This window comes from Carlito syrichta, unplaced genomic scaffold, assembly GCF_000164805.1.
Source record: "Carlito syrichta isolate Samal-C Ts95f unplaced genomic scaffold, Tarsius_syrichta-2.0.1 Scaffold302587, whole genome shotgun sequence".
NCBI lineage: Eukaryota > Metazoa > Chordata > Mammalia > Primates > Tarsiidae > Carlito > Carlito syrichta.
In genome coordinates, this window is record NW_007246683.1 from 626,663 (window position 1) to 639,303 (window position 12,641).

At 35.7% G+C, this 12,641-nt stretch overlaps 1 protein-coding gene across 2 annotated transcripts in view; it reads left to right on the top strand.

Moving 5' to 3' along the window:
- MEF2A (myocyte enhancer factor 2A) overlaps nt 1-12,641 on the top strand; it is a 156,062-nt gene continuing 143,421 nt past the window's right edge. Inside the window, exons 1-2 of one of the 2 annotated variants that reach the window (XM_021711796.1) lie at nt 1-68; nt 829-833. The gene's annotated coding sequence lies outside the window, so the exon portion shown is untranslated. The remainder of the gene's footprint in view (nt 69-828; nt 834-12,641) is intronic. The other variant, XM_021711795.1, reaches the window with a different exon arrangement.

Below are 12,641 nucleotides of genomic sequence, written 5' to 3' on the forward strand. Positions count from 1 at the left end.
CGTCGGGCCGGGGGGCGGTGGTGGATATCGCCTCCTTGAAAGTTGAAGGAGTTCCCTGGGGACCCGGCGCTTCTCCCGGCGGTGCGCCCCAGGGCCCTCTCCTTCCTCTTGCCCTCCGAGTCTGAGGGTCTCCCAGAAGGGATTGGCCTCGAGTGCGAGGGGCTTTCTGCTCTGCTGGACTTGGAGAAGTTCCCCCACTTCTGCTTTGGCAAAGGCTGTTCTAACCGGGTGGAACAGCGCGGTCCGAACTCTCAGTGAGCTAGCGTGTGGATGTCGTTGGCGGGGTCGGTGTTTGGGGCGGGCCGGGGGCACCTGCGGTTGGGACGTCTGGCGGCGCAGGGGACGTCGCGGGGACTCAGGGGCTGCAGAGGGAGGAGAGCCCTGCTCGCAGGGAAGATTTTGTCTGGTACAAACTTTGCCTTGTGGTTCGTTTTCGTCTGTCTTTGGACGGTGAGGGTTAAAGTAAGTGAGAGAGTGCGAACACGTTTGGGAAAAGGTGAGCATTTCTGAATTAGGAAACATTTTTTTTTTTCTTTGTAAGTGTAATTGTAAAATTGTTGCTCGGATCTGAAAGAGATTCCTGAGCTGTGACGTGAGCCTCCTCTTATGATCCAGTGAGGAACCGTGTGTAGATGGACTATAACATACTGTTAACCTGCATTTTAGTTTACAGTGAGATTGGGATTCCAATAAATGTGCTATTAGAAAGGCTTGTTGTGATGTGTTAACAATAGTATATATATATTTTAAACAAATTGTCCATCATTTTTCAAGTTTTTAGCGCAGCATGTTTTCCTCGTGTCTTGTATCATCAATTACTAGTTGGAGAGAAGGTTCTGTAAAGCTGCAATTAGGTGTACATTGCACAAGAGTACTTTCCCTTTAAGAATCCAGCTGTGTTGTTTTGGCAACTGCTGAGTACTTGAGTTGTCAGTTTTAAAATCTATGTTACCTTGGCAGTACTTGAACTGTCTGTGGAAAAGGTAAACAAAATAGTTTTTTTTTTTGTTTTTTTTAGTACAAAATGGTATTTCTTTTAATATGGATTTAGGAATTGAGGATAAAAATATATTGTGCCATTATGGCTTTTGTATGTACATTTTTTTGCTTGTTTTTGGATATTTTTGGAGAGCTTAGTCTTTATTTTTATTTCTTTTCCTGTAAATGGTAGCTTTTTTTAAGGGGAAGAGTCAGAAGTTTTCACTAAAACAGATGCTGATTTAAATTAACTTATATTAACTGTAATAAACACATGTCTATAAACCATATAACACATTAAGGTTAGTATTTGTTATATGTGATGATACATAAATTGACAATGGAATCACCTGTATTTTAATTCTCTGTGAGCATTGCTGCAAAAAGTTGTGTTAATGGTGTTATAATAAGGAAAGTACTCTGAAGAGCTAAAACTGGTGATTTCAATGTTTGTAGACTCCAGATTAACAATTCTGCTGGAAGAATCTTCCCAATACTATTTACTGAAGCAGTCAACAACTGAAGTATTTACTATTTACTGAAGCAGTCAACAACTGAAGTAATGGAGACCACTCTAAATAGTTATTTGCTTGCCTATTCCATTTAATTTACACTATAGTTGTATGTACAATTATGTTTTTATTGAAAAAAGATGTTAAAATTCCACTTAACTTTTTGTCTTCAAAGTTTTTTAAGAAATTAAATTATTGAGAATATTCAGTGGAAAGAAAATAGCTCATTGAAGCTCAGAAATAATAATTGTAATTTCACAACACTGAATTATAGTTTAAGAACAATTTCCTTCTGTATTCTTAAGAGTTTTTTTGTATGTTTCCGTAATGGGTATGTGTGGCAAAGAGTGTTTTTGTTTCTGTTTGTTTTTGTAAATGCAATTGGAAATAATCTTTTTCAAATGTTGAGTTATTTCAAATCGTGATGTTAAATTTTCAGATCAGTCTCTTTACAACTTCGTCTTCTCCATTTAGTGTGGGTTAATATTGATTTTATTACTATTCAAGCAATAGCAGTGTCATCTATGAATTGCTTGGCCACAAAAGAGCGAAATATTGAACTATATACTGACGTTGGTTAAGTAATTATGGAAATCTTTATTAGAACATGATTTTGGAGTTTGAACTATTTTAATTAAATCTTTTCAGTAGATTTGTGTTCTGACTTAAAGGAGGGAGCTGTAAGCAAATTTATTATTAAAGTAGCATGCTTGTCAGTCAGTTCTGGAAAGTGGAAAGCCATCTTAGCCATCTTTTGTCCTCTCTTTGCTGCCTTTAGTCTGGCAAGAATTTACTGTAACATACAGTGATGATGGTCCTGGATTTTCTGGGGGCATTTATGATTTCACATATTCTGTATATAATCAGACCATGCCCCAATTTTTTGTTTTGAAAGATATGCTCTTGGTGCATGTGTATGTTACAGCGTCTAGCTGAAGTTTTCCTTTATCAGTAATGGGACAATGAGAATACTGCTTTGTGAATTGAAAATGATAACGATTTATTGTTTCCAGATTACAAAGAAAATGTGTGGACAGTCTTAGTAAATTGAGAAGTGAATGCCTTCTCTCTTAAAGTTAAATTAATAAGTGTAGCTATGGAAATCAGATCAATCTTTCAACTTGGAAGCCTCATGCAAGAAACTGCTTTGAAGTGCTGACTTGCAAGCCCCAATAATGGAAGGCTACTTGACTTTGTAGTCAGGTCTTGACTCACATCCCAGCTCCACAATTGACAACGTTATGAGAAATTCTCTGTAAAATGAGAGTTACACTACCTGTCCCATGGAGTTGTTAGAATAAAATGAGATAGAGTGTAATAGTTCCTAGCACACTGCCTGATGCTTAGTGTACAAAAAAACGCCTATTGCCCCATTTCCCTGTGTCCCTTCTTGCTTTCATCTCTTCCTATGAAGATTATATAGGTACCCTCCTCAGTGCCTGTATGTTTAGTGTTTGTGTCCACAAGGATTTTTTATATATTGTGTCAATACAGAAGAATGCTTGTGGTTGGTTTTTTTTTTGATAAAATAGCACAGCATCTTAAATTCCTTGTTAGAGTATATATAAAATGTCTAATTGGCTGTTTTACATTAGAATTTTGATCTACAGTTATAGGTTGTTTCTAACCTCCATAGTCTCCCCAAATATTTTTCTAAACTTCAAAGTTAAATATAAGTTGTTTTTCTTTCCTTTTTTTTTTTATTTTTTAAAGTTTAAATCTCATTCCGCTCATTCCGTCGCCCAGGCTGGAGTGCAGTGGCACACTCACAGCCACCCCAGTGTCAACCTGCTGGGCTCCAGCGATCCTTCTGCCTCAGCCTTCCTTGTAGCTAGAACTACAGGCACATGCCACCACACCTGGCTAATTTTTGATTTATTGTAGAGACGAGGTTTCGCCAAGTTGCCCAAGCTGGTCTCAAACTCACGGGCTTAGGCAGTCCACTCGCCTCGGCCTCCCAAAGTGCTGGAATTACAGGCTGAGGTATCGAGCCCAGCCAGTTTCCCTATTCTTAAGTGAATTATGTCTATTAGGGATTATCTGATTATCATTGGGAGTTGTCTTCAAAATATGATATTTAAAATAAGAAAAGTACTTTTATAACTTACCTAGAATAGATATATTTAAAAACAATTTTTCTTTAGTAGGTAATCTATAATTTTTAATACTTTACTATATTTGGTCTGTGAAATTAAATGATTTGATTTGTGTATACTTTGTATACCCTATAATAAATGGACCTTGTATCCAAGTTATTATAATTAAAAGTATAAATCCATTTGTTAGTAAGTCTTATGTATAGCACAGGATATATGTTGGCACTTATTTAGTAAGTACTATATTTTTTATATAGATACTTTATATTTTAGTTAATATTTGTGTTTACTGAATTTAATGCTTTGTATTGTCAGTATAGTCACTTGAGATGAAATCATAAGCATACACGTTTAAAGATTTACCTCTTTTGTGAAGTAGAATACCATATTTGAACACTGGTGTAGCTGGTAATTTACTTCTTCATCAGTTTAATGACTAATGTTGCTAAAAGTCAGAGGAATTTTTAACATGAGTGAAAAATGGCATTAATTAATCAGATTCTACTGGCATATATCTTTTTGGTTGTCTAATTAATATTGATTTTATTTTCTTATACAAAAATGTAAACTTTAACCTATGGACTTTCACCATTACTAAAGTTACATGCTTTGAGAAATGTTTTTAGTAGTGGGCAGTGAATTTATACTGCTTGAGCTGGATCTTTTTTATGTTGTTACTTTTGTGACCAGCAGCATGCATATACAGGTTGAGGTATGATTTGTGATAGTTGGAACAAAGGGCTATTTACCATTTGATCTGGTGAGATAACTTGTAACTTTTGGGCTTATCAAACAAAATACATTAAGTAATACTGTCTTTGCCTGTTTCACCTCTCATCCTCACCCCTAGTAGTCCATCTTCTACATAGAGATTGGGATTATACTCGAATTTCTGAAAATCAGATCAATGGGTCATTTCTTCTTTAAAAAACAAAACAAAACTTTGGAGGCATATAAAAATCACTGGAGAGGCAATAATGTAAGGGATAAGAGATTGACCTTTAAATCAGACTGCCTAGTTAAAGTGAGTACCCACTTTACTTACTCTGTTCTTATTTATTTACTTATACTTTGTTGTTCTTTGGCAAGTTCTCAATCTTTTTGAGACTTAGTATATCAAGTAATAATTATAGCATCATCCATTCCATACAGTTGTTGAGAGGATTAAATGAGATGTGTATTATAAAGTACAGTGCCTAATAGATAGCATGCAGTAATTTTTCTCCTACTATTACTGACACTATTACTGCTTTTGCGATTATCAACCATGGCTCACTTTATAATATGATTCCATCCTGCTCTCCAGGCTCATTGTCAGCCACTGCGTCAGTTTTTATGTCCTAGTCAAGACCAGCTGTTTGCTTTTCTCTGAAAGGGCCACGTGTTTTCATGCTGATGACTCCCACTTTTATTTCTCTAGCTTAGAACTCTCTTGAGCTTGATATCCACTTGGAAATCTAGTTGGAATTTCAAACATAATAGTAGCTAAATGGCTAAAATGTAGCTATTTTTTCCCTCTCTCCTGCCTACTTTCTTCTTCCCATCCCCAAACCCTGGTGTCTCTGCTGGCCTTCCCCATCTCAGTAAATGGCAGTACTCAAGCCAAAAATTTAAGATATCATTCTTGATTCTTTCCGTTTTTTTCAAATCTAGTCTATCCACATGTCCTATTGTACCTTCACAATTAATCTTGAGCCAATCCACTGCTCTTAGTCTTCATAGCCACCTCTTTATTCTAAGCCATGGTTGTCTCTTTCATGAGATACTCAGTTGTCTCCTAAGTGGGCTGCTTATTTCTTTTTTTACTTCACACATTTTTTTCCTCACACAGTAGCCCAAGGGATCATTTTAAGAGCTTACATTAGATCATATCATTTCTCTGCTTAAAATCTTCCAATGACTCCCCATTCCTCTCGAAATAAAGCCTATACTTTATTCCATGACCTAAATCTTTTACCTTCTCATCGTTTTTGCCCTCATTCATTGTTTGCCAGTTCAAGGGCCCCACAGTGTTTCTCAAACACCCATGCCCTATCTTCTTTTAGGGCTTTTTGCACTTTTTGTACTACCGGCTTAGGATGCTCTTCAAATGGCTGACTTGGCCAAACCCTTTGGAACTTGGCCCAGATCTCTCTTCCTCACTCAGAGACCTGCTCTAAACATCCTATTTGATGTTGAACTCCATCAGTTTACTCTCACAGATTATTTCCTTCAAGACACTTCTTGTAATGTGTACATACCTGGTTTGTTTAGTTACTGCTTATTCGGGGTATTTTTCCACTACCTGAATATAAACCCCATAAAGGCAAAGGCCTTGTTCACCTTGATCACAGCTATATCCCCAGGCATTATTGTGCTGCCTGGCACTTGGAAGACAGTAAATATTTGCCAGTTCTGTATCTTTGCTCATGTTTTTGCCAATAATTGGAATAGTCCTTTGCTCATATACTTATTGAATTGCATATCCTTTAAGTCTTAGCTCAAATGTCATATCTGTGATACCAGTTTTAATCTCTTTAGACAGAAGTTTTTTTTCTTGCTCTTGTGTGCATCTAGAGCTCTTGAAACATACACTATTTGTAGAGGAAATCCCATGTTAGGGTATTTAGGGTATTATAATTGATGTCACTCTCTTCTGCTAGGCTGAGTTGCTATGTCAAGGACCAGCTGGCTGTTTTTTAATACTTCGTATCCACCAGCCTATCATGGTACATAGTGAATTCTCAGAAAATGTTGAGCTGAGTATAAGTTGTCCTAATCAGCTGAAATAACCAACCACAGACCAGTTTTCCCAAAGCAGACTTTAAAAATTACAAAGGAACTTTCCAGATTATAAACCATTCCTCACTCAGAGGACTGCTCTAAACATCCTATTTGATGTTGAACTCCATCAGTTTACTCTCACAGATTATTTCCTTTAAGACACTTCTTGTAATGTGTACACACCTGGTTTGTTTAGTTACTGCTTATTCGGGGTATTTTTCCACTACCTTAGTGTAAACCCCATAAAGACAAATACACATTTTCTTTGCATATTAACATATTGTTATCCAGGAATCTGGTTGCTGTTGAGCACAAGTGACATTTCCTGAGATTCGATCTTGCCTTCTTGGTGAGTACTGAGTAGCCATCTTGTCCAAGGACTGTATTTCCAGTTTGAAATGCATATCTCTGTACAGCATTCCTCCTTCTAGCTTACCCAGCATGTTATTTCAGAAAGGTTCCAAGTGGGCTAAGGGAAACCTTGTGTAATTTACATAATATACACAAAATACATTTCTAATTCAGCTGTATTGCTAATGAAGATTTATCAAAGAGCTTTTGTGGCCATCATTAGGAACACGACCACCATTTGTTACAGTGAAAACGTTTCCATATTCTAAATAGCTGACTTACAAATGGGCTTCTGGGACATATCATTTGCATGTTGGGGACTTCTTTGGGAAAATGTTTATTTTGATACTGAATACTTTTTTCCTTAATGTTGTTAAAGTTAATTTTGTGATATAGATTATGAAGAGAAAGAGAGAAAAATCTAGGCATTAAGGCTTATTTATTTATTATTCCCCAGAAATGGCCTAACTCCCCCAAAGTAAAGTTTTAGTATTGGCAGAAGATTTTTAAAACTTATTGTGGAAAAACTTAAGTAAAAAAAATACAGACCTTTTTTAGGATGTCATTCAGTATGAATTTGTCCTTTTGTCTTTTGGTAATTATTGACAGTTTATGCATTTTTGGGCAGGAATCCCACATAAGTGATGGTATATCCATCACATCAGGAGGCAGTATGATGTCAGTTTGACCATGCTGATGTTTACTTGGACCACTCAGTTAAGGTTATACCTGCCAGTTTCTTTTCATTACAGATGATATCATGGTCCTCTTTGTTATTATTGGATAATCTGTTAGAGAGTCTTTGAAACTGTAAATATCCTTCCCAGAATATTCAGATAATGGTTTTGGCATTCATTGGTGATTCCTGCCTGAATCAGTGGTTATAAAAGGGTGTTTTCCTATCAATCTGTCCACACTTATTAGTTAGCATTCTATTGTGTTGTAAAGAAGAGCTTTTCCTTTTCACTTGCTTATTTGATATCTATATGAATTTATAGAATTTTTTTATTAATTAGGTTATTCTCTATTACCTGTCAGTATTCATTTTAGTGTTCCAAATTAACCCAGATTTGGTCAGTGAGGATTCCTTCATGTTAACTCATTGGTGGTTTTGACATGTCCCCATCATTTTTGGAACACTTCCTTACTTTCTGGAGCAAAGAGATATTCCAAGCTCATCTTACACTTTTCTTGTCCTAGAATCAACCATTACTCCAAGGTTTCTTTCATTGGGTAAGAGTATTTAGAAACCAAGAACTAGGCAGCAGGTATACTATTGATATTGGAGTCTCATTATTTTAGAGCCCTTTCAGCTTATTAAGCTAAGAAATGTTGAATTTATGCTGATTCCTCAGGCAGTAATTTATAATTTCTCTTTATACTTCCAGAACTCCTTAGGAGAAAATCTTTTGCTTTGAAAGTGTTATTACTTTAAGTAACTACTTTCATCTGATTCTTCTATTTAATTTTACAGTGATTGGATATTGTTTTTCAAAACATATTTTAAGCTTTTTGGGAGTAGGAAACCTATTTTATACCTCTTTATTCAGTGTATATGTTTCATAGTGTCTTGAACATGGTTAATACCCATATGTTGTTTGTAATGTATAATTATAATAATGACCCATTATTATCATTATTACTCTTATACCATAATTAAATATTCTTATGTTATAAAATTTTAGCTAATTTTGTTGAAACCTTTCTTTTAGGTGAATTGTTGATTCATATGTTTTGTTTTTAATAGCTTTGCTATTCTATACTAAATGAAAAACTTTAAAGCTTTTAACTTAAAAAATTTAGAGCCTAATTTCTGAGATTAAAGTATGTAATTAAAGAACATAAAAATGGCTAATCTTGACATTGGTGTTTTGTAGTGTTTTGTTCTTTAGCAAGTAATAACCTTTCTGGGCATCACTTTAATTATAAAATGAGATGATATCTAGAGCCTTTAAAACTCTGTGTTACATGCTGTATACCTAATTAACATTAAATTGTTTATAAACGTAAAATTAAGTGCCATAAAAGTATAGTGGGAGTAATATTGTGCTGGTGAGCCAGGAGTCACTGAGTTCAAATTCTTTGTAGCTATTGTGTTACTTTGGTGATTTAGTTCACAGTTTGGGCTTTGTTACCTTATTTAAACAGTCTGTTGGGTTAGGTGCTGAGGAGTATCAGAGAGCAAGGCTTGACTTTCACAGTCAGATGAGTGTGTGGGCATTATACGTTTGTAATCTGCTATGATGTGTGCTTGATATGTTCAGTGCACTGTGCTGTAATAGGAGCCCATAGATGGGGCAATTAATCCAGTTTTAGGGAGGCCAGGAAAATTTAGCCCAAAGTATGTGACACCTAGGTTGAAGCCTGAAGAGTGAATAGGACTTAGCCTTGTGAAGAAGGAGGATCGATTTTACCAGACCTGTGTTAAGGACAAGAAATACACTTGAAGAGCTTAGATTGCTTTGGAGAAACTCAGAGTGTGGTATGGCTGAATCAAGAAGTGCAAGAGAGGGCAGGTACCAAAGGAGTAGTGAAAGATGAGGGTGAAGAAGTAAATAAGGCCTAGATTATAAGAGCCTTTAAACTATATTAAGGAATTTGGACTTTATCCTGTGGAAAACCAAAACATCTTAATCCAGGGAATAAATTAGTTACAATAATGTTGGTTGCACTGTGGAGGATCATTTGGGGAGAGGCAAGACCTGTAAGCAGGGAGAATTATTAGGAAAGTGTTAAAACAAATTATTAGAAAACAGTATGGTTGCTTGGATTATGATAGTGGAAGAAGGGTTGAAGAAATAGGTGAATTTGAGAGATATATAGGAGGTAGAATTACAGGGCTCAGTGATGAAGGGTATGCTGAAAGTGAAATAGGTTATGGCATGGGCAATGGGAGGAATGAATGGGCTTTTACTGAAATAGGAAGCACAGAAGGAGGAAGAGATTTTAGAGAATATGAAGAGTTTTGTGAGAAAGTACCCTGAAAAATTAAAGAGGTATAGTCACGGGGTGGGATATATGAATTTATTATTAGAAGTACAACAGTTTCTGGTAATGACAGGGCCATGGATTGGGTGTTGAAAAGGAGTGGAAGTGGAGGTGTGAAGTGAGAGGATTTTATCTATAAAAAATTCCTGCCCTAAGGCAGGGGACCTTATTTTAGATGACCTCAAGGAATTTAATATTTGACCTTGGAAAATAGAACAAAAAGTTTTAACTACTGTATTCTCAGTAAGATTATCTTAAAACAAGAAAATAAAGCAAAACACCTCTGCAGAAATACAGACTTTTCCCCCTAAACAAAGCAGGAGACTATTTAATTGCCTCAGATATTAAAAATGTTCCTCAAGAATGGCTAAAAATTATGAAACATGTCAAGCATACAAAATAGAGTGAATAATATAATGAATACAAGCAAGATGAATGCAATGGATATCTCTCATTCCTTTTGTCCTTTTTCCTTCTTTAGAGATAATCATGATCTTAAACTTGGATTCACCTTTCTCATTCATTTTTTAAAATGGCATATATGTATTGCTGAACAATATGCAGTGTTTTGCATGTTTGAAAACTTTATTCAATGGTATCGAACTCTGCAATACTTTCTGCAGTTTATGTCTTGGAAAATTACCATAATGTAAATATCTGTTCTTTTCAGTATAATAAATTGGTTATTAACATTGGAACAAAATGATTAGATGCTATGGCATTGATGCATTATGTTGAATTGCTATAGGAGTTGTCATAATTTACTTGGTAAGTTTTTGTATAAGCTAAACTGTCATGTATATTCCTTTAATGTTCATGTATCATGAACATTTCTTTTTTGTAATATTCCCATCTGTAAGAGAAAATTACACTTTTAAATTGTGGAATACTGTTAGAGGAAAGTTGCAAACATAGTATTGTATAGTGTGTGTATACTCTTCATCCATCTTCCTCTAATGTTGAGCAGCTAATATAACCATGGTGTAGTTATCAAAATCAGGACAGTTGTTATTGGTATGATACTATTAACTAATCTTAAAGACCTTATTTGAATTTCATCAGTTTTTCTCCTAGTGACCTTTTTCTAAGTTTCAGTCCAGGATTTGCTTTTGCATTTGCTTGTTGTATCTCTTTAGCCTCCTCAAGTATGATATTAACTCATTTTTTTCTTGTCTTTATGACCTTGATGCTTTTTAGAAGTACTGCAGTGGACTGGCAGCTCATTTTCATTGGGGTCAGTTCTCTGGTTGCCTTGCAACTTATTCTTCATTTCATGTAATAATTTTGTATTTTTTTCCATTTCTTGTCTGACTTCAATTAGCTTTTTAAATTTCTCTTTGCGTTTTGTGCATTCTGTTTTTAGTTTTCTGAGTCAAGACTGTTTTCATATCCTCAAGTGCTTGTTTAAATATATTTAATTCTGTTTTGGAATATTTGCTTATAGTTTTTTTTCTGCTTTGAGGGTTTTTTTTGTGTTTCTTTTTGGTGGAGGATCAAGTTCCCCACTTGATATGTGTCACATTCTGTTTCTTAATTTTCTTCTTTTTTGAGTCAGGGTCTCACTCTGTCATCCAGGCTGGAGTGCAGCAAGATCACAGCTCACTACAGCCTCGACCTCCTGGGCTCAGGAGATCTTTCCACCTCAGCCTCCCAAATAGCTGGGACTACAGGCACAAACCACCATGCCCAGCTAATTTTTGATTTTTTTTTTTAAGAGTTGAGATTTTGCTGTATTGCTCAGGCTGGTCTCAAACTCCTGTGCTCAAGCAAGAGATCCCAGGTCACTTCAGCCTCCCAAAGTGCTGGGATTACAGTAGGTGTGAGCCACTGTGCCTGACTTGTTTCCTGATTTTCTTTCTGGTCTTCACTTTTCTTTTGTTCACTTTTATAATATTGGGGTATTTTGTATTATTCCTAGTTAATAATTCCCTCTTCTGTATATAGAATAGCCCTGTTATTTCAGTGGTTTATTTCAGTGGTTTTTGTTTCCATGATTGTAGAAGAGTTGTGAGACTTCCAGTCTTATGAGACTTTTTAAGGACTTGTAGGACCTTGCATTTTCCTCCTTTATTTTTTCCTTCCTTTTAGCCCATTTTGTTCCCCAGAAGCTGTGTATTTCAAAAAGTGACCCTTTAAATGGCACCTAGCCTCTTAAATGGTACCTGGCCCTTTAAATCACCAGAATTTTGAAATTCCTTCCCTGTTGTCTGTTCTGATCTGCCCAGACATTTTTCCACTAGTTTCATATTTGGGGTGGGTTTAATATTTTTGATGGCCATTTCAAATGACAGTTAGAGACCTTTGCTAGTCTCTTTGCCACAAAGACTTGTGGCAGAGTGGGAATGGGTGATAGCTTGAGGGATCAATTACTGAGAATTGGTGATTTTTCTGTTTTCACTCACAGTTGTTTTGCAACATCAGCATTCTTTGTCTTCAAGCTATGCTGTGTGGTTTTGTGTAGAATTTCCTTTTCCTTTCTTTTGTTACATAGTTTAGAGGGAATATTTTTAGAGTTACATAGATATGCTACCACTCTTGTCCTCACTTTCTGAAGTCTACTTTGAGCGAGTGAGCAGAATCCATTGACTTATGCTATCAATACCATACAGGTTTTAGTTAGGGAAAGACATAGGCAGTTAACTTCTACAGGTGAGCTGGAGAATCTAGAAAGTATCTTGGAGAAGGATAAATAAACTAATTGAATTTAAATACTCTTACACTTCATTCTGATAGCATGCAAATGCTGGTTTTAAATTATAGTAAGAGTCTTAATGCTTTTTCCTGAAATGCAACATTATTATTAATTCAAAGTTTGTGTCTTTATTAATAATTCAAAGTTTATGTCTATACTGTAAATTGGAAATGCCTTGGTTTTATTGTGTGGACACATTATAGAACTATATTCAGTGAAAGGCTTCCTTTGGCACTTTTAAAATTCTAATGTCAGTCTAGC